General features: G+C 43.8%; 1 long non-coding RNA gene across 1 annotated transcript; it reads left to right on the forward strand.

Annotated features, from left to right (window-relative positions):
- Positions 1–19,722: 19,722 nt before the first annotated feature.
- On the forward strand, positions 19,723–22,027 carry LOC126991267 (uncharacterized). Its single transcript, XR_007745354.1, has 4 exons — positions 19,723–20,110; positions 20,208–20,386; positions 20,514–20,594; positions 21,597–22,027. It is a non-coding gene; the product is annotated as an uncharacterized LOC126991267 (long non-coding RNA).
- The last annotated feature ends 3,476 nt before the right edge of the window (positions 22,028–25,503 follow it).

A 25,503-nucleotide genomic window follows, 5' to 3' on the forward strand; every position in this document is an offset into this window, starting at 1 on the left:
AAGGTTTTGTTGGTAAGAGAACCGGGTAGGACACGAAGTAACGGGTTTAAACTGGATAAATTCAGATTCAACAGGGACATAGGCAAAAATTGGTTTACTAACAGGGTGGTGGATGAGTGGAATAGGCTTAGCAGTCATGTGGTGAGTGCCAATACAATTGTCACATTCAAAAATAGACTAGATAAATTCATGGACAGCGATATTAGGTGGGGTTAGATACACGGGAGCTTAGGGTCAAAGGAGCTGCCTCGTACAGGCCTACCGGCCTCTTGCAGACTCCTGCGTTCTTATGTTCTTATGTTCTTATGAGAGAGAGAGAGAGAGAGAGAGAGAGAGAGAGAGAGAGACGATAATAATAAATAAATAGAGAGAGAGAGAGAGAGAGAGAGAGAGAGAGAGAGAGAGAGAGAGAGTGAACAATGTCTTTTTATGTTTTCTTTTCATCATTTGGGATCCTTTAATCTTCAACCTCTTCTGTTTTGTTATGCTCTCTCTCACTCTCTCTCTCTCTCTCTCTCTCTCTCTCTCTCTCTCTCTCTCTCTCTCAGTTAATGGTCACGGTTTGAAGTCCATTATATCAGTATTTTAGGGAAAACCTTTGTCCCCTTTAGGCCTATTAGCCATCATTAGTGTGTGTGTGTGTGTGTGTGTGTGTGTGTGTGTGTGTGTGTGTGTGTGTGTGTGTGTGTGTGTGTGTGTTCTCTTGTACAATAGCTATCATTCATTAAACAAGCTTATAATTCATTAAGACTTTTCGTTGTAGTAGAGGTGTTGTAGTAGAAGTGGTGGTTGGGGTAGTAGTAGTAGTAGTAGTATTAGTAGTAGTAGTAGTAGGAGGAGGAGGAGGTGTAGTAGTAGTAATGATGACTAATTATAATAAATATTATTACTAATAATTATAGCGATATTGATAATATAATGATGATAATAATGATAACAATACTGATGTTACAGTTGGGGAGGCGGTGGCCGAGTGGTTAGCATGCGGGCGTGGTAATCCAGATGGCTGGAGTAGGTAGGAAGACACCTACCGAACGGGCGCAAGCCACTCCCGGTGAGGTATATATGGGAGGTGAGAAGGGAGCTGAAGCCCTCCAAAGACCCTTCCCATGTCCTCACTAACCGTTTCCCTATTGTCTCACCAACACCGGAGAGTAGTTCAGCATGCTCTCTGAAGACAGATCCTCTCTTTATCCACACCACACTACATTCACACAACATATACACCTTTTCCCAAAATTAAAATTTCAAAATGGCGCACCTACACCAAGCCTCGGAGTCCCCGCCTGGGGGGGGGACCACAAATTCCCCCAGGGAGGACTCCCCTTCTGGCTGCCGACCCGAGAGGTGTCTTGATAACTCCTAGAACCACTTTCTTCTCAATTTCTGCAACATTCGCGGTCTTCGTTCTTCTTTTCATTCTGTGGAACATCATCTCTCCTCCTCTAGACCTCACCTTCTCTTCCTCACCGAAACACAGGTTTCTGAGGCTACTGACAGCAATCTCTACTCTGTTCCCTCCTACTATCTCTATCCTAAATTTCAATCTAAAGCTGGATGTTGCGCCTACGTGCGCAACGACATCACTTGCTCTCGTGCCCACGACCTTGACTCTTCTGAATTTTCCACCATCTGGCTAAGACTTCATTGTCATTCTATTACTAAATACATCTGTGCTGTTTATCTTCGTGTTTATCTTCGGCGGTGGCCGAAGTGAGAGCGTACTGGACCCACATTCGCCGCGTGATGGACGACGCGGGTTCGAATCCTCACGCTACCACTCGGATTTTTCAGTCACCGCCGAGTGGCTTAAAACTACCCACATGCTGTCCTGAAGACCACCCATCAACCCGGACTCTAGAGGAAGCCGTCCAAGCGAATCAAGAACGAGTTCCGGGGGGCAGCATGAGCCAATGCAAGATGGCGCCACTATAAACACTCGCCTGCGTCAGAACAGGCTGGGCCGACCATCAGGCCCCACCTGGAAGAAGCCTTGGGCCGACCATCAGGCCCCACCTGGAAGAAGCCTTGGGCCGACCATCAGGCCCCACCGGGAAGATGCCTACCGGCGCAATAGGCAACAACGTAAAAAAAAAAAAAAAAAAAAAAAGCTCTACCAACTATGTAAAATTCTTTGACTATTTAAATTTTAAAGTGGAGCACATCTTGACCCACTCTCCCTTCGCTGAAATCTCCATCCTAGGAGATTTCAATGTTCACCACCAGCTTTGGCCTTCATCCTCTTTCACTGACCATCCTGGTGAACAAGCCTACAACTTTGCTATCCTCAACGACCTAGAGCAGTTGGTCCAGCACCCTACACGTATTCCCGACCGTCTTGGAGACCGGCCCAACATTCTAGACCTCTTCCTTACCTCAAACCCTTCTGCTTATTCTGTCAAACTGTTCTCTCCGTTGGGCTCCTCCGATCACAATCTTATTTCTGCATCCTGTCCTATCGCTCCTGTACACCATCTGGACCCACCGAAGAGGCGATGCTTCTGGCATTTTGCTTCAGCTCGGTGGGACGACCTGAAGATGTACTTTTCCGATTTCCCATGGAATGATTATTGCTTCCAGGATAGAGACCCCTCTGTGTGTGCTCAGCGCATCACAGAGGTGATTGTCTCTGGAATGGAGGCATACATTCCTCGTTCTTTCTCTACTCCTCACGCTAAAAAGCCTTGGTTTAATCACGCTTGTTTTCGTGCTGTCAATGATAGAGAGGTAGCTCACAAAAGGTACCAGAGCCTTCAAACTAGTGCTAATTATGAACTTTACATTTCTGCCCGAAATCGTGCCAAATCTATTCTCCGACTAACCAAAAATTCTTTCATTAATAGAAAATGCCAAAACCTTGCTTTCTCTAACTCTTCCCGTGACTTCTGGCATCTAGCCAAAAACATCTCCTCCAACTTCACTTCTTCATCTTTCCCTCCACTCCTCAGTCCTGACGGCAACACTGCCGTCTCATCTATCTCTAAGGCTGAACTCTTCTCTCAAACTTTTTCTAAAAACTCCACTCTGGACGATTCTGGGCATATTCCTCCTTTATGCCTGTTATAAAGATTCTTCAAAATGATGTTTTCTATGCCCTCTCTGGCCTCAATCCTCAGAAGGCTGATGGACCTGATGGAGTGTCTCCTATTGTCCTTAAAAACTGTGCCTCCGTGCTGTCACCCTGCCTGGTCAAACTCTTTCGCCTCTGCCTGTCAACATCTACCTTCCCTTCTTGCTGGAAGTATGCCTTCATACAGCCTGTGCCTAAGAAGGGTGACCGCTCCAATCCCTCAAACTACCGTCCTATAGCTTTACTTTCTTGTCTATCTAAAGCTTTTGAATCAATCCTTAACCGGAAGATTCAAAAGCACCTTTCCACTTCTGACCTTCTATCTGATCGCCAGTATGGGTTCCGCAAGGGGCGTTCTACTGGTGATCTCCTAGCCTTCTTAACTGACTCTTGGTCACCCTCTCTTAGCCGTTTCGGTGAAACTTTTGCTATTGCGCTGGACATATCAAAAGCTTTTGATAGGGTCTGGCACAAATCTTTGCTTTCCAAACTACCTCCTACGGTTTCTATCCTTCTCTGTACCTTTATCTCCAGTTTCCTTTCTGACCGTTCTATTTCTGCCGTGGTAGACGGTCACTGTTCTTCCCCTAAATCTATTAGCAGTGGTGTCCCACAGGGTTCTGTCCTATCTCCCACTCTTTTTCTGTTGTTCATTGATGATCTTCTTTCCAAAACGAACTGTCCTATCCATTCCTACGCCGATGATTCCACTCTGCATTACTCAACTTCTTTTAATAGAAGACCCACCTTACAGGAACTTAACGGCTCAAGGCTGGAGGCTGCAGAACGCTTAGCCTCCGACCTTACTATTATTTCCGATTGGGGCAAGAAGAACCTGGTGTCCTTCAACGCCTCAAAAACGCAGTTTCTCCACCTATCCGCTCGACACAATCTTCCAAACAACTATCCCCTATTCTTTGACAACACCCAGCTATCACCTTCCTCAACACTAAACATCCTCGGTCTATCCTTAACTCAAAATCTCAACTGGAAACTTCTATCTCATCTCTTACTAAATCATCTTCCTCGAGGCTGGGCGTTCTGTACCGTCTCCGCCAGTTCTTCTCCCCTGCACAGTTGCTGTCCATATACAGGGGCCTTGTCCGCCCTCGTATGGAGTATGGATCTCATGTGTGGGGGGGCTCCACTCACACAGCTCTTCTGGACAGAGTGGAGGCTAAGGCTCTTCGTCTCATCAGCTCTCCTCCTCATACTGATAGTCTTCTACCTCTTAAATTCCGCCGCAATGTTGCCTCTCTTACTATCTTCTATCGATATTTCCACGCTGACTGCTCTTCTGAACTTGCTAACTGCATGCCTCCCCCCCTCCCGCGGCCTCGCTGCACTCGACTTTCTACTCATGCTCATCCCTATACTGTCCAACCCCTTATGCAAGAGTTAACCAGCATCTTCACTCTTTCATCTCTCACGCTGGTAAACTCTGGAACAATCTTCCTTCATCTGTATTTCCTCCAGCCTACGACTTGAACTCTTTCAAGAGGAGGGTATCAGGACACCTCTCCTCCCGTATTTGATCTTGCTTTCGGCCACCTCTATTGTTTCTTTTTTAGGAGCAGCGAGTAGCGGGCTTTTTTTATTATTGTTTTCTTTTTTTGTGTGCCCTTGAGCTGCCTCCTTTGTTGTAAAAAAAAAAAAAAAAAAAAAACTTGGTCCGAGTTCCACCGCAAGCCGCAGCCAATTTTCAACCATCGCCGTGTTGGGGGAAGATTTTACAAACGCTGTTCAGATCTTCAATCAACCATAACTTTAACGACATCGATTAAGTAGAGCACCGGGGGGCAGAAAGGCCCAAGGAAGTCTTACAACACCGCAGCCATTAAAAATATCATTCGACTGCTCCACTAATGGGCTGGGTCGCCCAAGATACCCCTGCTTACCACCTCTACAGGCAGCACTAAAAATAATAATAATGAACAGAAGAAGAACAATGCTAATTATGACTATAATAATTATTATAAATATAATATTATAATAACAGTAATACTAATATTAATAGGTATAGTTAGACAAATTGAAAATAAGACACTAATCGAATCGCTTTAAACTTACAACTTTGTAAAAACTATCGTTGAAGTTTTTAATGCTCTCCAATCCCTTTAAAACTAATAAAAGTCCAGGAGCAGACAATATACACCCTATACTATATTCTCCTTTCTCACATCTTTATTCAGTTATGTCCTTCAAACAAGGCATCATTACTTTGGGTAAGAAGATAGCTAAGTAACACCGATTATTAAGAATAGAGACAAAAAAGTAGCGGATTTTTACAGGCTCATTAGTATACATCAGTAGTGAGTAAGCTACACGAGAGCATACTTGTGAGTTACCTTGAATGCCACTCACTACTTTTAAGGATTCACAACATGGCTTCCGTAACAAAAGATCTTGCTTATCGAACCTACTGACCTTATATAACGACCTCTTTTCTTTCACTGGACGTAGTCTATTTTGATTTTTAAAAATTATTTTATAAAGTTCCACACCATACATTACTGTAGGAAATCCAGTTACGAGGTTGAAGGTAAAGTTAGCAATGGGTCGCTAATTGGCGGGCAACAGACAGCGAAAACTGGTGACTGATGGTGTTGACTCAAGAGTGGCACCTGTCACTAGCGGTGTCTCTTAGAGTTCAATCCTTGGCCCATTGCTATTTATAGTTTACATCAACGACTCAAGAATCTCATCAGTAAATTTGCAGACGACACAAAGATTGGTAATTCGACCCCTCAAACAGACAGACAAAGCATCCAAGAAGATTTGCATTATATTTCAGCTTGGTTTGATAGGTGGAAGATGCTCCTCAATATTCTTCAAGTTCGAACACAAACTAAGAGGTCCGACTACGAAATGCGTGGCGTGAAACTCAAAATCGTTCAGTGTGTCAGGGACCTGGGTGCCAAAATCGCGTCAAACCTTCAAATTTACACAGCGATGCATTGATGCAGCAAATAAAGCGAACAGAATCCTGGTCTTCTGGAGAAACATCGTCCCCGAGGAAAATTGATCGTATATTTCAAAATACTCAAGGGTTTTACGAATGTGGACAAATCCAAATTAGTTGTGATCGGTGACATGTTTCGAGCGAGAAAAAATGTCACAAAGCTTAACCGTAAGCAACTATATTCAGACTGCACCAAAGCTTTCTTCACCAACGTTATGGCGCAGGAATGGATTGAGCTCCCACCTTAAGTGCTCCAGTGCAACACGACTGACTCATCAGGAAACAACCTCAATATTCACTAAAACTGAAATGCAAACTCTTGGTGACATTTGACATATGAGTTCACTTAGGCTTAAAGACAGACCACCTAGTCTGGATCATAGGGTCTGTGTGGTCTAAATATCTATGTAAATCTATATGAAAGCAGTGAGGAATGACTAAACACCACGGTTCGAATACTGGCAGGGTAAATTTAGAAAAAAAAGTAATACTAATGATAATAATAATCTAAAGACTAACTATAATGAAGAGATAATAGGAGTGTGCATGGATTTCCAAACTCAACCCCTCATTGAGGCGACACCAGATGGTCGCAAGCACGGTGTATTCCTGTCCCAGCGAATACAAAGGTAGAGGAACGGGCTGTTGATCATTTTTTTTTAATATATCAATTGCATTGGACTGAATCAATGAAGAAGGGAGCTTATTCCGTTATCCCACAACAATAATGGTGAAGAAAAAAAAATGGTGCAATCTAAAATTGTTTTGTGAGCTCGTCGCAATTTTTTTCCTCTCATTCGCGACGACGTGCCATTAAGTATACAACGGGGATTCATTTAGATTCAAAAAAACCGTTAAGTATTTTGAAATAACCGATTGGGTTTCCTCGCAATCAACGTTTCTTTGGAGAGAACAAATGAAGCCCTTGATGCCTCTCCTTGTGTGGCTTGGTGCGTTGGGAAGGGGTCACCTTCTTTCCATGCGTCGAACATGCAGCGCCAGAGAAGTAATAAGAAGGGTCAATGGTTATTAAATGAATGCTACATGGTCTTCTTTTCTCTAATCATGCTGTCGCGAACCTTACCTACAAATTAAAGTTTCCCTTATAGCCTGTAATTACCTAGTAGTTTTTCTCCTTTCAAAACTCAGTGTAACTTTTGCCATCCTCCAACCAGGGGTAGGCGGTGGCTGAGTGGTAGCGTGTTGGGCCCACATTCACCGCGTGATGGACGACGCGGTTCGAATCTCCACGCTACCACCTGGGATTTTTCAGTCACCGCCGAGTGGCTTAAAACTACCCACATGCTGTCCTGAAGACCACCCATCAACCCGGTATCTAGAGGAAACCGTCCAAGTGAATCAAGAAAGAGTTCCAGGAGGGGGGGGGGGGGGGGTGAGGCGGTAGCTGAGTGGTTAGCGTGCCGGCCCCGTATTCCGCGCGTTGTCTATGATAAGGGTTCGAATCCGCCGCTAACCACCAGGGATTTTTCAGTCACCGCCGAGAGGCCTAAGACTACCCACATGCTGTCCTGAAGACCACCCATCAACCCGGACTCTAGAAGAAGCTGTACAGCGCAAGTAAAATCAAGAATGAGCTCCGGGGGCAGCATGAGCCAATAATAATGGCGACACTATAAATAATTGCCTGCGCCATGACGGGCTCGGGCCGACCATCAGGCCCCGCTGTAATAGCCTACCGGCGCTATAGGCCACATGTAGAAAAAAGAAAAAAAGCACGAGCCAAGAGAAGATGGCGCCACTATAAACACTTGCCTGCGCCATGACGGGCTGGGGCCGACTACCATCCGGGCCCCTCAAGAGAGCCTACCGGCACTATACGTAGGCGTACACGTAAAAAAAAAAAAGTAGGCATAATGGTCCATATGTTCATACACTTTCGGCACTCACATCAACTATTTCCAAAGGCCACAAAGGAGGTTAATCGGGTTCTCATTAATGTTTCACGCTCATGGTGTCGTATTATCAACAGGCTCAAAAAACCTACTCATGGAAATACGTATAACCTCTACGAAGGCTTTATGAAATGTGGGAGTGTGAGCCCCGGAAAGTTTGGGAGTGTGGGCCTGAGCCATTTCAAAAGGACATTCAATTAAGATATGGGATGACAGTTTATTCTTTGCTTTTCTAAATAGTTCAGAATACATGTCCTGCACGCGTACATGTGATCCGAGAGAGAGAGAGAGAGAGAGAGAGAGAGAGAGAGAGAGAGAGAGAGAGAGAGAGAGAGAATCAGTGGGTATTAGGCTATGTCCGCTAGGCTATATAAAAACGTGAAAACAAACTAAAAGAACTATAAAATAACAACACATACTACTACTACTACTACTACTACTACGAAGAAGAAGAAGAAGAAGAAGAAGGAGAAGAAGAAGAAGAAAAAGAAGAAAACTACGAATAAGTAAAAGATGATGATGAAGAAGAAGAAGAAAACTACGAAGTAAAAGATGAGAAGAAAAAGAAAAAGAAGTGGAAAAGGAGATGTAGAAGGAGACGAAAAGCAAAATGGAGAAACCAAGCAAGAAAACAAGAGAGATGAGGAGGAAGGGACGAAGCAGACAACCACAGCACAACACAGCCCCGTGCTCACCTTCTTTATCACTCCCTCCCGTCAGCTCATCTTCCAGTGTGCTCTCCCTCCCACCGCACCTTCACTAGGGTTTTCACTCTCTGCTCCTTCCCCTGGGGCGACGTGAAGGCCCCAGGAACGCCACCACGAGGGAAAATATGATACGAGACTCGGACCCGACACTCGCCACTCAGCCTTCCCGCGTGCACTAGCGAAGGTGACGTCACGCAGGGTTGCCCATTCATAGGTCCCCGGGGTTGCCAGACGCTTCCACCCCTCGTATCTATATTTCTTAAATTATATATATATGAATATTAATGTATATATATAAACATCGCACATCGCTTATATGCGACGGAAGCAGTAGAAAAAAAACAAGATTGTATCAAATAGTCTTGTCAGATCATGCGCGAACGAACTCTTTCAGGTTTCAAGTCATGTGGTTCTGTAAGTGCAAATTAATGATAATATTTCATTGCACAGCACACATGGGTAATATTCGAAAAAGCATAAAAAATACGCAATTTGAGTCTAGGTTATATCAAATACTACGGATGTGATTTACATTCAATAAGCAATAAAAATACCTTTTCTTTACACATACAGAGCAAGTTGCCTTGATAAGTAGTCGCGGACAAAAGTCCTGCGTCGCTTCAACCCCCAGCGTGAGTCCGAGACACCTGAGTTTCGAAAAAACGTGTGCCATCTCTTGGATTGGTGCTCCGTTTGTTCGAACCTCAGGTGTCTCGGACTCACGCTGGGGTTGGAAGCCACGCAGGACTTTTGTCCGCGACTACCTAATATGAAGTAAATTATAAGTATCAAAAGCCTATTGTTTGTAGGCGTTCGATCTGACTGGAGCAGTGGTTCTTATCCTGGGGGGCGTCAGTAATTTCCAGCAGGGGTGGTGCGAGCCCTAGGAAATGTAGTGCAGCTGACTTGCCTGATGGGCGAGCCTCCCATAACTCACTCTGCGAGGGGGGTACCTCTTTGGCCGACTGGTTAAGGAGCTCTCCCGTCTCGCTGGTCGTGGGTTCGATCCCCAGCGCCGGCAAAATCTTTCTTTGTCAGGATTAATTTATCGTGTGCTTCGTTACACTCTGTGGTCATGTGGGAGTGTAGTTAAGGAGGATTTCAATGTGAAAAAAAAAAAGAGATTTTTTTTTATTCGATAATCAAAGGCTAATATAATTGTACTTTAATTTTGCGTATAATTTATAGGCGCATCGAAGCATTTAAAGGTCCAAAATCAGCCTGGCATTTAATTAAAGCGCCGACCAGCTGTCACGTCGCTTTAACTTAGAGCAAAATCTTGAATTCAGGGAATTTTGCGTGAATACTTAGACACTTAAGTTTCCCCCCTCTTCATTTACGTTTTATCTAATACATGTCTCGTTGAGAGAACGTGAAATGACCCGAAGAAGAAGAAGAAAAAGAACTCAGATACTCCCAGAATACCAGCCGACAGCTTTGTTTATAAATCTTGTAAGCTGTTTTTACCTGTTTCCCTATTGTTTACTTGCTTTTTTGAGGATGGGAAGGAGAAAGAAGAGCCTTATTAGACTTCAGAAAGGAAAATTGCTTTTCCGAAAATCCCAGTGGTGAGGTACGATTAGTACCGGCAAAGGCTTACTAGTTAAGAAACTCTGTATGCCATTGATTTATTTACATATGATAAGGGATGCATAGAAGTACTTCCATACTAAAAATCATAATTGTAGGGTAAAAAGAAGGGGAGTTATTATAAAAATAGAGAACTTTTTCTTTCTTCTGCCGTCCTGAAAAAAATAGTTTTTTCAAATCAAAAATGGTATTTTGTCTTTATTTATATGCCGATTTTCATGAAACAAAGTTTATTTAAAAGATCACGAAGTTTGCAACAGCGTACAAGGCGCCTTTTTTATTTATTTATTTTTAAAAATATTTTTTATTTCATTTTTTTGTCAGAAAAAAAATCCATGACCTATATTAAAAATCTGTGCCTTGTACGTTATTAGAAATGCATTGAAATACAACATGTTAAAAAACAATGATAATAAATGAGATAATGGAAGAGAAATAGAAATAATAAGACTAAGAGTAAAATGGGGGTGTAAAAATCCTCCTTAAGAGAAAATTCTGGCGTTTCACTGGTGGCAAAGCGGTGGCATCCTCTCCTGTGATTCTGTTGTCACCCCGAGTGGGTAACAGGTAGAGTGATGGCCCATGCTCTCCGAAGTTCATAGAAAATGGAAAATCTCAACACACAAAAATTAATCTAAATAAGAATAGGGAGCCGTGTAGTGCAGCTGACTTGCCTGATGGGCGAGCCTCCCATAACTCACTCTGCAAAGTGTGTGTGTGTGGGGGTTCTCTTTAGCCAACTGGTTAAGGAGTGGCTCTCACGTCTCGCTGGTCGTCGCGGGTTCGATCCCTGGCGCCGGCAAACCTTTCCTTGTCTGGATTAATTTTTCGTGGGTTTCGTTACACGCAGACGTCGTGTTGGAGTATAGAAATGAGAAAAAATTATGGCGTTTCAGGAAAACTAGGAATTTCTTTAATTATGTTTGTTATTCTCTTACTAACATGAACGTGGGCTAATATTGAGAGGTTTATGAAGCCCATTGGGGGGGGGGGGTGGCGGGGTCACGTCCTGGACCTGTATACTGCTCGTTGGTGACTGGTGAGTCCCGTTCTCTCTCATTCTTCTGCACACGTCCGTGGTAATAACTCCCCCTCTCTCATATTTATTCAGTTAAGGCTGTTGAAGTATGTTTTATCTTAGCTGTTATATTTACTTTTCAAATAGTAAGCAACCATAAGATTCATCAAATAATTCGCAATGAGTGCAAAGAAGCGGAAGTATCTTGACGAATATATTCGATTTGGATTCGAGTCCCTCCAAAAGGGTGACACAGGTCCCCCAGTGTGTGATATGTTACAGACTGAGCGATGATGGAATGAGGCCCTCACGCTTCGAACGTCACTTGAGGACAACACATCCTGCTCTAGCTGACAAGCCCAAGGCATAATTTGAAACACAGACACTCCATGAAGCAAGGACGGCAGTGGGGCATTTCGGCAACAAACATCAAAGGTTGTTGAGGCTTCCTATGAGATCGCCTTGTTGATTGCAAAGAGCAAGAAGAGCCATAACATCGGAGGCTCTTAATCTCACTAATGACTAGGTAATTCATACTCAATTAAAAGACTAAAGACACTTTTTTTCATTTTTCTTTGAAATCTGGAAGGAAATTTTATTCATAGATGTAAGGGGGGCGTGGAGGGATGGACCAATTCCTAGGCGGCGTGGTACTAAAAAGGTGAAGAACCACTGGACTAGACTGTTTGGTACAAGCTTGTCTTTCGTGTGCTTGTATGGTATATGGTATATTACTCTTAGGGGAGGCGGTGGTCGAGTGGTCAGTCTGCGGGCGTGGTGAGCCCATGGACCAAGGTTCGAGTCAAGCCGAAACACGCTGATTTTTCAATCATCGCCGAGTGGCGGAAGATCACTCACATGCTGCCCAGATCTTCAAGCTACCCTAACTCAGCGACTTCGACCAAGAGGAGCACCGGGGGGCAGCATGGGCCAGGCAGAAGTCACAGATCACGGCAGCCACTTTATATAAAATTCGCGGGCGCCACTAACATGGTTGGGTTGCCCAAGAAGCCCCTCAAAAAAAGTCTACAGGCAGCGCCTAAATATACGTATATATTTACATATATTATCGATGCCAATTCGTATGTTTGGGATTTATATATAGAGTGAGAGCTATCTGAATACATAAGCATTCATATATATTACTGAAAAACAGTTGGATATTTATCAAGTAGCCAACGATATCGGACACGTTGAGTCATAGCCTGCCTCGAGCTGGCAATACGCGTGTGCCACAGCCATAAACAGTCCGGGACCCTCGTCCTCCCGAAAAAAAATGTTTTGCTTTTAAATTCAAAAAATCATATATATATATATATATATATATATATATATATATATATATATATATATATATATATATATATATATATATATATATATATATATATATATATATATATGAAGGTTAATTGCCAAATTTGACCCATATTTGCAGGTGTTATTAACGTAAAGCCTAAAATATCAAACTGAACTGAGTATGCCTCCTTTGTTGTAAAAAAAATGAGTATGGGCTACACTTTTAAGTAATATTAAATACATAATGGCTGTTACTGAAATATACCACTCAAGGGCAGGATTTGGCTGACGAGCCGCCAGTTCAATAGTCTTGTTAGGCTGCTGAAGATGCTGCTCTGCCAGAATAATCTTTGTCTGGTCAAATCGGGGGGAGCTGCTGCCCCCCAGCTCCCCCGGCACGTACGCCTATGGCCACATCTACCTTCGTGAGTGGACTGATGGAACAAAGCCGGGTATAAAAATAAAATATTACAAATCTGTTGAGGGTGATAAAGTAATAAAAAGCATAAAGTCCAAAATATAAAACTAGCATAAAAAAACGATGAAAGCGATGAAAGCAACAACAAAGAAGCATAAAGCTGAAATCTTTTAAATATAAGATTACTTGATGGAAGCGAGACACCAAAACCAGGAAGATGAATAATGTAAAAAAAGCCGTAAAGTGATAAACAGGTAGAACAAATGATAACATATAAATGATAAATGCACAAAATTATCGATACCGTAACATAAAGCACTAATTGTTGTGTTCAGTTTATGAATGAAGGGCATTATAGGGTTGACTTTCATTTAGGCAAAAAACATAGTGCGTTATGCATGTACAGACTATTATTGCTTCTAACGTATATGGGAAACCGATTGTCAGCAAGTACAAATAAATACCACTGATGATTATAATATGCCGAGTGTCAAGACAGCTTACGTATTGTTTTATACTTGGGTGATGATTATAATTGGTTCGCCGTGTCTTGGCGCCGCAACATCTGGGTCATACAGTATGGAGCCGGATCTATTTCAAAATGGCTTATGTTTTAAAACTATATAAAACAAGTAAAATAAATAAATAAATAAATAAAAACCTGATAAAAAAACACCAATAAAATACAAAACCGCTTAAAAATAAAAACTATAAAAATATAATACAAGATAAAAACAACAATAGAAGGTCAATAAAACCCACAGGAAGGTTGAGGACGCCAGCTTCCTGTAGGGAGCCAAAAAAATCATGTCCCTGGGAGAGTGCCTTCTCCCCAAGCACCAGAGCGAACCTCCCATCTCCGCCCCGACACCGGGGGAGGTACCGCTCTCGCAGGTCTCCCAGACTGGGGCACTCGACCAGCAAGTGCCGAACAGTCAGGGGAACCAAACAGTCATCACAGTAGGGCTGAACTCCCCGGGACATGAGGAAGCCATGTGTGTATCGAGTGTGACCCACCCTAAGGCGGGCCAGGACAGTCTCCTTCTTACGGCTTCTTATATGGGAGTACGACCAGGGACGCACAGCCCTGGTTGTGACTTCTCCCAGCTTTGTCGTGGCAATGACCGCCGCCCACCTGCGCTGCCACACACGGATCGCACGGTGGGATACAGGTCCCTAATAGGAAGAGCGCACTGTGAGGGAGGGCGAGAAGCAGCGGCCCGCGCCACCTCATCGGCCGCCTCATTACCACCCACAGAGACGTGGTCAGGTACCCAACAGAAGGTCACCTGCTGTCCACGCCTTTTTGCTAGAACTAGGCAGCTAAAAATATTTAACACAATAGGGTGGGTGCTCTTAAAATCTTCTATTGACGGCAGGGCTTCCTGTGAGTCAGAGTAGACAGTAAATATATTGACAGGCAAAGTGAAGATGGTGCGAATTGCTAAAAGAATGGCAGATAGTTCTGCGGTAAAAATCGAGGCTAGGGCAGGTAATATTCCAGAACGGGAAAAGTCTGGGAAGACAGCTCCAAATCCAACGCCAGCATCGGATTTGGAGCCGTCGGTGTATACTGGTACATAAGTGGCGTGACTAGCTGTGTGGGACAGGAAAATCTGTCGAGCAGTTGCCGTAGAGATGTTTGCTTTGTTAAAGGTGAAGTAGCGGTAGAAATGTGTGTTTGGGAACTCCCACGGTGTGATGGGGGGTACCTGATAAACTGCTATTTGGAAGTATGGTAGTGAGCGGTCCCCAATGACATTCCGGACACGGAAACCAAAGGGGCGAGGTAGGAGAGGCTTGTTTCTATAAAGTCTCTACATTGGTGTCTATGGCAACGGTGTATGCAGGGTTATTTGGTTGGTGTTGTAATCTGTACCAGTACTTAATAAGGAGTCCGTCTCTATGTAAGTCCAAGGGTGGCACTGCCGCGTCAACTAAAAGACTCGATATGGGGAATGATCTAAAAGCGACTGTTGACAATCAGATTGCAGCGTGATGGACTGCGTCAAGTGTGCGGAGGCGGGCGGTTGTTGCCGATGTGTATACTTCGCAGCCGTAGGACAGTCTCGACCCGATGAGTGCCTGGTAAAGGCGTAGGAATATTGTGCGGTCAGCGCCCCATGAAATGCATGACAGGACACGAAAGAGATCGAGCGATCTCATGCACTTACTTTTTAAGGCTTTTAGGTGTGGAAGCCATGTGAGGCGCCTGTCGAAAGCGAGTCCCAATAACCTGTGTTCTTCTGCAACAGGGAGACGTGAGCCGCACATGATGAGATCAGGGTCTGGATGGTGGCCTCTCAGGCGGCATAAGTGCATGGCATGATATTCTTGGCCTATTAATAATAATAATAATAATAAAGGACAGTCAGTGTGCAACTCACCAAGCCTCCTCCCTTTCGGGTTAGTCGATAAACGGGGTACCCGGGAACATCTGGGAAGGTAAACTTTGGGTTGGCGGTGGCTGAGTAGTTAGTGTGCGGGCCCCGTATTCACCGCGCAATGGACGACGTCGATTCGAATCCCTACGCTACCAACTGGGATTTTTCAGTCACCGCCGAGTGGCCTAAGACTACCCACATGCTGTCCAGAAGACCACCCATCAACCCGGACTCTAGAGGAACCGTCCAAGTGAATCAACAAGGAGTTCCAGGTGGCAGCATGAGCCAAGCATAACTGGCGCCACTATAAAAAATGCCTGCGCCATGACGGGCTTGGGCCGACCACCAGGACCCTGAAGAAAGCCTACCGGCGCTACAGGCGAAGACGTAGGAAAAAAAACCTGTGGTAAACCGGATGTCACACCTGCCTTGTGTCCCGCGGTGATGGGATCTTATAAACCACAGACTTGAGGGCCAATATGTCGGAGATGAAAACCGTGGCAACGCGCAAATAGCGAAATCCTCCATTTTATTTTTATCCCTTTAAAAAATGTCTAGAGTAATAATAACGGTAATAGCAGCAGCAGAAAGAACAGTAGTAGTAGTAGTAGTAGTAGTAGTAGTAATAGTACTGGTGGTAGTAGTAGTGGTGGTGGTAGTAGTAGTAGTAGTAGTAGTAGTAGTAGTAGTAGTAGCAATAGTAGTAGTAGTAGCAGTAGTAGTAGTAGTAGTAGTAGTAGTAGTAGTAGTAGTAGTAAAAGTTGTTGTAGTATTTGTAGGAGAAATTACCATTGTCTATTTTTTTTAATATTTGTTTACACACCCCCCAAAAAAATGCACCGTTTTTGTTTTTCTCTCTATATGAAGAGGCAAAAGGTGGTCTGGTTAAGTCACACACACACACACACACACACACACACACACACATACACACACACTGCAATGGTCGTGTCTTATTTTCACAACCTCTTGTCCAATTAACACTGAAAATTGCTCTCTCTCTCTCTCTCTCTCTCTCTCTCTCTCTCTCTCTCTCTCTCTCTCTCTCTCTCTCTCTCTCTCTCTCTCTCTCTCTCTCTCCTTCCCCCTTCTCTATCTTCTCTCTATCTACTTCCTCCCTTCGTCCTTCCTCCCTCTCGTTGTCCCCCCTCTCTCTCTCTCTCTCTCTCTCTCTCTCTCTCTCTCTCTCTCTCTCTCTCTCACTCTCTCTCTCTCTCCTTCCCCCTTCTCTATCTTCTCTCTATTTACTTCCTCCCATCGTCCTTCCCTCCCTCTCTCGTTCCCCCCCCCCCCTCTCTCTCTCTCTGTCCTTATCGGCCGAACCTGGGCCCGTACTTATAAAGAGTATGTTTCGCTTATGTGAGACATAAATCAAGAAAATGGCGGACACCGAGACATAAGGGAAGCATAACCCTTATGTTTCAACTAAGCGGAACATAAACTGACTCGCCAGCTACGCGCGGGGTGGAGGTAACATTGCAGTCCTTATGTCGACATAAGCGAGGCATAACAGTTAAGATGGCAGAGCTAGTGGGTGCGCGTCCGCGGCAGCTGAGGACTTTTCGGGCACGAAGAGACGTCCTTGATGAACTTCCGGACCCGGAATTGATCAAGAGGTACCGCCTGGACCGTGCAGGGATACTCTTCGTGGCTGATTTGGTGCGTGAGGCCTTGACTGCTCCTACAAACAGGAACCAAGCCCTCTCCCCGGAGATGAAGGTCCTCGTAACACTGAGGTATCTTGCTACGGGCAAAATGCAGCAGTGTAGCAGCGACGACTTGGGGCCTTCACAACAGACCGTCAGCAGGGTCACCCGGGAGACTGTGTACGCCCTTGCACAGCCTCATATAGTGAGACGCTTCATCAAGTTCCCCCTCACTGTGCAAGAAACTCAGGTGAAGCGGCGAGAGTTTGAGGAAATTGCGGGATTTCCTGGTGTGGTAGGGGCAGTAGACGGAACACATGTGAGGATTGTTGCACCCAAGGAATTTGAGGCAGAGTATGTGAACAGAAAAGGGCACCACTCTATAAATGTGCAAATCGTATGTGACACACACGGGAGAATTTTACACCAAACTGCAAACTGGCCCGGGTCTGTCCATGACGCACGTATTTTGCGTGAAAGTGCTCTGTTCACAGGGTTCGAGAGGGGTATGGTCCCTGCAGGATGCCACTTATTGGGAGACAGTGCCTACCCCTCCAAGAAGTGGCTCCTGACACCCTATGTACGACCTCAGCCGGGCCCACAGTCCGCCTACAATAGGTAAGTTTTTGTGCACACACACACACACACCGACATTCGTGTTGTAATTAATGTCTACTATGGCAAAGTGGTCCCTGCAGCCTCATCTGTTCTACCCGTGCTGGGCTAGGTTGCCAGTCTTATTCATTCTGTGCTGCAGTGTTACCACGGTGTTACACTCACACTCCTCAACTCTACCAAGCTTAATAACCTAACCTTACCTATCCTAACCTAATCAAACCTAACCTAATTTAACCTAACATAATCTAAACTATCCTAACCTAACCCATCCTAACCTAACCTAATCTAACATAACATAACCTAAACTAACATAACGTAGCCTAGTCTAACCTAATATAACCTAACCAAACTTAGCGCAGCCTGGCACTCCTTGGGAGTCGAGGTTGTGGTAACACCAGCAGAAAATGCATTACTGGCAACATAGCCCAGCGCATGTAGAGGAGCTGAGACAATAGGGACCACTTTGTGATAGGATTGCCGTAATATCTTTCATCATTGCTTATCATTTCAGGCTTAGGCCATGCAAACTACACTAATGTAGGAAAATTAGCTAAGTTGGGTAACAGTATTATGATTAGCTAACAGTGCTCTTATACATTCATCCTTTTTCCAATCATGGCTGTGTTTTACTTCTTAAAACCCCTTGTATGTTCATTAGAAAAATCTAGCATAACAACCCTTAACTGCAGGATTATAAATCTTACAGAAACAATATTGTTGTCCCATGACGTTGCATTGCTAATTTGAAACTTGACAAGGTATTGTCTAGAAAAGGTTGCTGCCATTTTAGGTTGTTACAGTTAGGCTTGATCTTTTTGTAATTTCAGTATTGCTAGTACATACTAGTCTATGAGGGGGAAAATGTAATATAGGTAGGGTTAATGAACTTAGTGTGAAACATGACATTCTTAAAGGAAAGTTTGATAAATCTTAAGAATAGCGGCTCCATTCCCTCCACCACCCCAGCCCCCTACCCCCAAGACAAGCCTGGTGACCTGTGGGGAAGCTGAGTTTAGGGGGGAAAGCCCAAATCACTGAAAATTTGGCCCCCACAATTTCCCCAGAAAAATCCCCAAATTAGGGAAAATTCCCTTGTCGAAAGTAATTAAAGTCCCTAACGCATGCTCTTGTAATCTATTCCAATATAACTTGGCAGCCGCTGCAGCCGGTCTGTTGACGAGTGTCGGGCATGTCATTGGATGGCAAGCATAGTGACCCCCCTCCCAATCCGTCCCGCGTCGCATAATTTTTTGACGGGCCACACTGCATGTCGAATATATTTAAACTACCCCAACCGAACCTTACGACCTAACAGCTAACTACCCCCTCTCGACTCCCCCTGGACCCCCCCTCCTTCTTAAATTATCCCAACCGAACTTTACAACCTAACAACAAAAAATATAGAATGCCCTCAGAAATACTTACAAAATTAAGAGGAAGTAGATGCAGCATGCGTCTCCTGTGGGTGGTTACAGGGGTTATATAGTGCAGCTGCCTCTTGAAGGAAGACATGCAAGCGTTTGTTAGGGTCATTAATGGCCATAAGAAACATGCACCTTGCGAGGTACCCCACAAAGAGGGGCACTTTTCTCTTTGCTTCCCTCCACAACCGCTCGATATTGTTTGTGGCGAACACACAAGTCAAGCAAGTCTCTTGCTTTCCCGGAGTACCGCAAGCAGAAGTCAATGAGGCCATAATCGCAGTCGGTACACCTTTCCAATGCCATGACACAGACAGAAGTGACGGAGGTGAGGAATTTAAGGTATCCAAGCTGCAGGTGAGGAAACCCGAATATCCCTAAACGTGAAAAAATCCCTAAATCTGGGGCAATGCTCTTCAATGAGAACCCAAGCAGATTATGTTATGGCTTAGATTTCAACTTCATTTTCAATGTAATAAATTTGGGCAAGAGTGTCATGCCTTGTCTGAAGGCAGAAAGACGCGTAATAAATTACATATACATTTCTTCGTGTATAATTCGTTCTTCCCTTGTCCTCCCCCTCCTAACCCTACAAGTGTGAAAAGCTGCAGAATTTGTACGTGACAGTACGTCACAGTACCTGCACGCACACAAACAAACATGGATTCCACCAGCCTCCTGCAAGCCAGTCTCATCGCCCATCGACTTGGAAAAAATCGTGAGGCCCGCGTGGAGAAATACACCCCTTGTGACAAACACGGCTGACCACTTGTCAAAATCCCGTCGTATGTGCTAGTAATGTTGTAATTACCACCATACCGTGCCCTTTATGCGCACCCGCTAGGAGCCGCTATTCTTAAGATTATCCGAAAGTTGTTTTTAAGTTCAGTTGCAAAAGCAATTTTTACAGTATCACTACATTGTCATTAACTAAAAATTTCAGAGCACACAAAAGGACAAGGAGCACAGTGGAGAGGGGGATTGGCCAGTGGAAGCGGAGATTTCATGTGCTCCATGGTGAAATCAGAGTCAGCCCTCCTGCATATGTGTGTAGAATAATACAGGTATGTAGACAATCAAGTGATGATCACATCTCAATACTGTATCGTCCACTACACAACAATAATTTTTATTACTTGTTAATATTAACTCTGTCTGTAGGTGTGTGCTATTTTGCACAACATCTGCAAAGACAGACGCCTCCCTGTACCCGAGGAAGGAGAGGACGAGGGTGATGGTGCAGTTTTCCATGAGGACCCACCTGTCCCACTACCACCTGTACCTGGACGAGTTCGGGAAGGTCTGCTCTACAGGGATGAGTTTGTCAACCTTCACTTCATGTAAGTTACAAATATCAAAATTAAATGTTTTGTGTATCAGCCTGTATCTTTCCATGCTGTTCAGTATTTAATTTTAAATTTTCATTTAAAGAATCTTACTATTGCAATGTTTCAATTTTTGTTGCAGTGACAGACCTCAACCTCAGCCTCGTGCAGCTGTGTGATGCTTCCCGACCCATCAACAGGTTAATTCCACACCTACTTCCAAGTATGTGTGTTTGTAATACAATTGTATATATATATATATATATATATATATATATATATATATATATATATATATATATATATATATATATATATATATATATATATATATATATATATATATATATATATATATATATATATATATATATATATATATATATATATATATATATATATATATATATATATATATATATATATATATATATATATATATATATTACAAATCCACATTCGTATCACTAATAAATGCAGAAGCTATACTCAGTATTCAAATAAATTTATTACAGTATTTGGTAAGAAATTTTCACCAGTATGTATGGTTTAAAACAGCCAATATACTCATGATTGCCTTTACTTTTTTTCTAATATTAAGCAATAAATGATTTCCTTTTTAACAATAAATAAATAAATAAATTCCTTTATAATAAATAACTATGCAGGAAAACTACATAATGGAGATCCTAGGAAAAATATATTACAGGAAAGCTAATGTAGAAGAGAGTACCGGCAGGGTAGAAAGGGTGGAGTGTGTTTGAGAGAAGAGGCAGGGTGAGGTGTGTGAAGGAGAGTAGAGGCAGGGTGGAGTGTGTGAAGGAAAGTAGAGGGAGGGTGGAGTGTGTGAAGGAAAGTAGAGGCAGGGTGGAGTGTGTGAAGGAAAGTAGAGCCAGGGTGGAGTGTGTGAAGGAGAGTAGAGGCAGGGTGGAGTGTGTGAAGGAGAGAAGAGGCAGAGTGGAGTGTGTGAAGGAGAGTAGAGGCATGGTGGAGTATGTGAAGGAGAGAAGAGGCTGGGTGGAGTGTGTGAGTAGAAACAGGATGGATTTTGCAAAAGAGAGGAGAGACAGGGTGGAGTGTGTGGGGTAGTAGCGGCATGGTGGAGTGTATTTGTGTGTTACATTAGTTTTTTTACTTGAAGTTCGAGTAGGGTTTTATGTACTTTTAAATTTTCAGTTTCTTGTTTAAGTTTTTTTAATTCTGCCTGTTTAATTTCTACTTGTAGCTCTGCAGCCTGCAGTTCAAGTTCCCTCTTCAGGCGGATGAACTGCAGCTCCTCCTCATCCACCAACATGGTGCAGGTCCCAACTGGTGTACTGGAGGAAGCTGCAGCGGCAGGAACTACTGGTGGTGGTGTGGTGGTGGTTTGAGGTGTGTCTGTGCTGGGTTGGGGAGGGACAGGTGGTGTGACATCCACCTGAAGACTCCTGGCAAAAATACATCCATCAGTACCTGCACTCATAATTTTCTTGTGTTATTTGACTTACATCCCCATTTATGGAAACAATACAGTTTAGGTTGAAAAGCCTTTGCAGGAAAGGAGTGTGTGTTCCAGAGGTCATTTCTTTGGTGTTCTGCTGTTCAGTACGTAATGCCTACGTCGTTAAGGACAACTAGCATGGTTCATGAGTAAGCAGACCTGACCGAGGTCAGACGTGGGTCACGGCTCCGAATGGAGTAGCCCGGGTCCAGCCTGTTGGCCTCTCCCTGCCCTCCATCCCCTCTCCTTTTCATCAAAAACCCAACATCGTAAGAAACTATTGTGACATCAAGCTTAATCATGGTGACAGACAGTGAGTGCTGTGTTTGTGGTCCCGTGAAGACACTGAAGTTTAGAAATGGTCAGTGTGACATCGACACGGCCTTACTATCCAGCCGACGTCCCAGGTGCCCCGAGGTACACCAGCCCGACCATCATGCTGCTGGGAGAACTCTGTTCAGCCGCCTCTACCTGCACCCCTGCCATCAGCGGCGACCTGACCCTTTTTTGACCTATACCCCTTTCATATTGTAATTTCCCATTTTTTTCAAATATATTTCAAAATTTGTATTTTAAATGTGTATATTTTCAGCTTTACAGCTGCAATCACTTAATAGACCGTTTTATTTTTATTATTACTAGGAAGGATGTCTCAACACATTATCAAGTCAGCTCTCGATAGCAATTGAATAAATTTCTGTACACATTGTTCCTCACTGTTTGATTCCATGATTGCCCTAATATGGACTGCATACAGCAGCATGATAGTATTGGGTAAATAATAATAATATGTAATAGTATTCTATAATAATACTTTAAGCAGAAAACTGTGGACTTTAGGAGATGGAAAGCAATACCTCCTCCTTGTGTACTGCAGTTTTCTAAAAGGAAAGCAAATTATTTTCAACAGTAACAGCAAGACCTATTTTGGAGAACTTTAAATCTACAATCTACCTGACAGGCATTTCTCAGTAAAATGAACTAACACAACTGATAAATCATTTGGAAATGTCATGTACATGTTAGAGTAATATTTTTGTACATTTGGATTTAAGAATATTTATTCTTATTTTTGTAATGACGAAGTAATGTCAGACATATGAGACACACTTCATAAAGCAATACATTTAGTACAAATAAATGACACCTATAAGACATTTTAGGTTAATCCATATTGTCTGCTTGTAACCTTAATAAAAAGTTGGTACAGAATTCCTAAAATATAACAAATCAGTGTATCATACAAACAAGCTAAAGTAGACAAATACGACGATCATCAAGGAACGGAAATAACAAATTTTACTAATGATTGTACAAATAACGTTTAGTAAATATTCAGAGCCCTCACATGGGGGTGCGGAAGCCAGGGGTGGCAATTCTAGCCTGAACCTGCCGCCCACAAGGCTGACAAAATTATTTTAAAATCAATATTTTTCAGAAAGTAACAATAACAACCACACTGCAGTCTGATGAATGCTTTTTCCTATTATTTATGAAAAAATAATTTTTAAAATTTCACTTAATTATACGGCACAGACAGCAAAAGTATCTTTTATTATGTATACCGGTATCCAATAATCACATTGCCCGAATTAGGGTCATAGGCAGTAAAGGTACGTGGTGGAGGTGGGAAGTGGTGATTGAGGGGAGGGGGGGGCGTCACTGAGAACTTTGCTGGGGCAGCACTTAGGCATGTAAGGGCTCTGTAAATATTTATACATGACTAAAGTTTTATTTACCCACCCATTTTCGGGAACATCTTCAGTGTCAAGTGGAAAAGGGTCCACCACTGTCCTGTCAATAGAATTGACTGATACGTTCCCCTCTCCCAGCACATCAGCGATGATGACCTCTAGCTCCCCGAGGGGTGTAGGCGGAAGGCCACCACCTAGATAAATATATATATATATATATATATATATATATATATATATATATATATATATATATATATATATATATATATATATATATATATATATATATATATATATATATATATATATATATATATATATATATATATATATTGGTACATGTGTGCACGGCTCAGTCAATTGAGTTTGGGTGTTTGAAAATAAAGGCGAGACATTACAAATGTTATTTCCATCAAGCACTTAATAAGCATTGAAATTTACAGGACTGTCACTTTGCTTGTTAGCCATTCCTTGCACTTCATGAATACCATTTTATTTCAAGAAAAATCTTACCTGTTCCATTCCTGGCCTTTTGGTAGGCACTAATTTTAGCTTTTGCTTCCTGCATAACAGTTTGCCAGCGTCTCTGGCACTGCTTTATGCATCTGCTGAAGCCAGGGTGGAGTGCCGCTAGGCGAGAGACAATGCTGCCCCAAGCCTTCGCCTTCGCCTCAGCAGAGCAGCCATTGTCGGAAAAATTTCCCTTGATGATGGCTGCTTTCTCCCTGTAGAGCTGTACAAGGGAGAGCGTTTCAGCGTGCGTCCAATTGGCGTGGCGGTGACGTGTCTGCCGAGGAGGCTGTAGCTGGGGCGGCGGCTGTTCCTGCTGCTGCTGCTGCTGATGTGGCTGGGGGTGAGGCTGTGGTCCCTCCTGCTGCTGCTCCTGGTGTAGCTGCTGACCTCGATGGCTGCTGAGGGGCTGCAGAGGTCGTGGCTGGCTGTTGGCGGCCATGGCTGCTGCCTGCTAGCTTGAAACTCGCGGGAACGTTTGTTTACATGTTTGAGGGGCTACGTCCTTAATTTTATCATTATTCCATGTGATGTTGGTCTATGCATCGTCAACAATACCCGAAAATACTTTATTTTATTTTATACATATTACCAATACGTCAATATGCTTTTAACATCAAAATTATACCAAATTCCAACATTTTATTTTGAGTTGGTATCCCTTTCATAGGTGCAGCGCAGGGGTTGGCAACGATGTACTAATACTCGCTTATGTCGAGCCGGTTATGTTGAGGGGGTGAAACATAAGGAGGGGGGTTATGTCTCGTCATTGTTAATACTCGGATATGTTTCAGTTTATGTCTCACATAAATTTCTTTATAAGTACGGGCCCAGGTGCTGGCGCGTTACCCCCGCCGTTTACCCGCCACACGATTCATGACTGAGAGCCTTGTCCAGCGCTCGAGAGGCAAAGTTTACCCGCCACACAGCAAATTGTATGTCGTATGAAGGGCCAGTGTCTCCTTGACTTGTCCGTTACTCCAGCCGTTTACCCGTCACTCGAGTAGTCGGTGACTGCCTCGACCAGCGCTAAGGAGGCAAAGTGAACCATTAAGGGCGAGCGACCTACCCCCGCCGATTACCCGCTGGCCTCGGCCAGCGCTCGCGAGGCCTGAGTCCGTTACTCCCGCCGTTAACCCGTCAGTGACTGCCTCGGCCAGCGCTCAAGAGGCAAATCGAACCATTAAGGGGAGCGACCTAGACCCGCCGATTACCCGCTGGCCTCGCCCAGCGCTCGCGAGGACTGAATCCATTACTCCCGCCGTTTACCCGTTAGTGACTGCCTCGGCCAGCGCTCAAGAGGCAAAGCGAACCATTAAGGGCGAGCGACCTACCCCCGCCGATTACCCGCTGGCCTCGGCCAGCGCTCGCGAGGCCTGAGTCCGTTACTCCCGCCATTTACCCGTCAGTGACTGCCTCGGCCAGCGCTCAAGAGGCAAAGCGAA

Source organism: Eriocheir sinensis, unplaced genomic scaffold (assembly GCF_024679095.1).
Source record: "Eriocheir sinensis breed Jianghai 21 unplaced genomic scaffold, ASM2467909v1 Scaffold254, whole genome shotgun sequence".
Lineage (NCBI taxonomy): Eukaryota > Metazoa > Arthropoda > Malacostraca > Decapoda > Varunidae > Eriocheir > Eriocheir sinensis.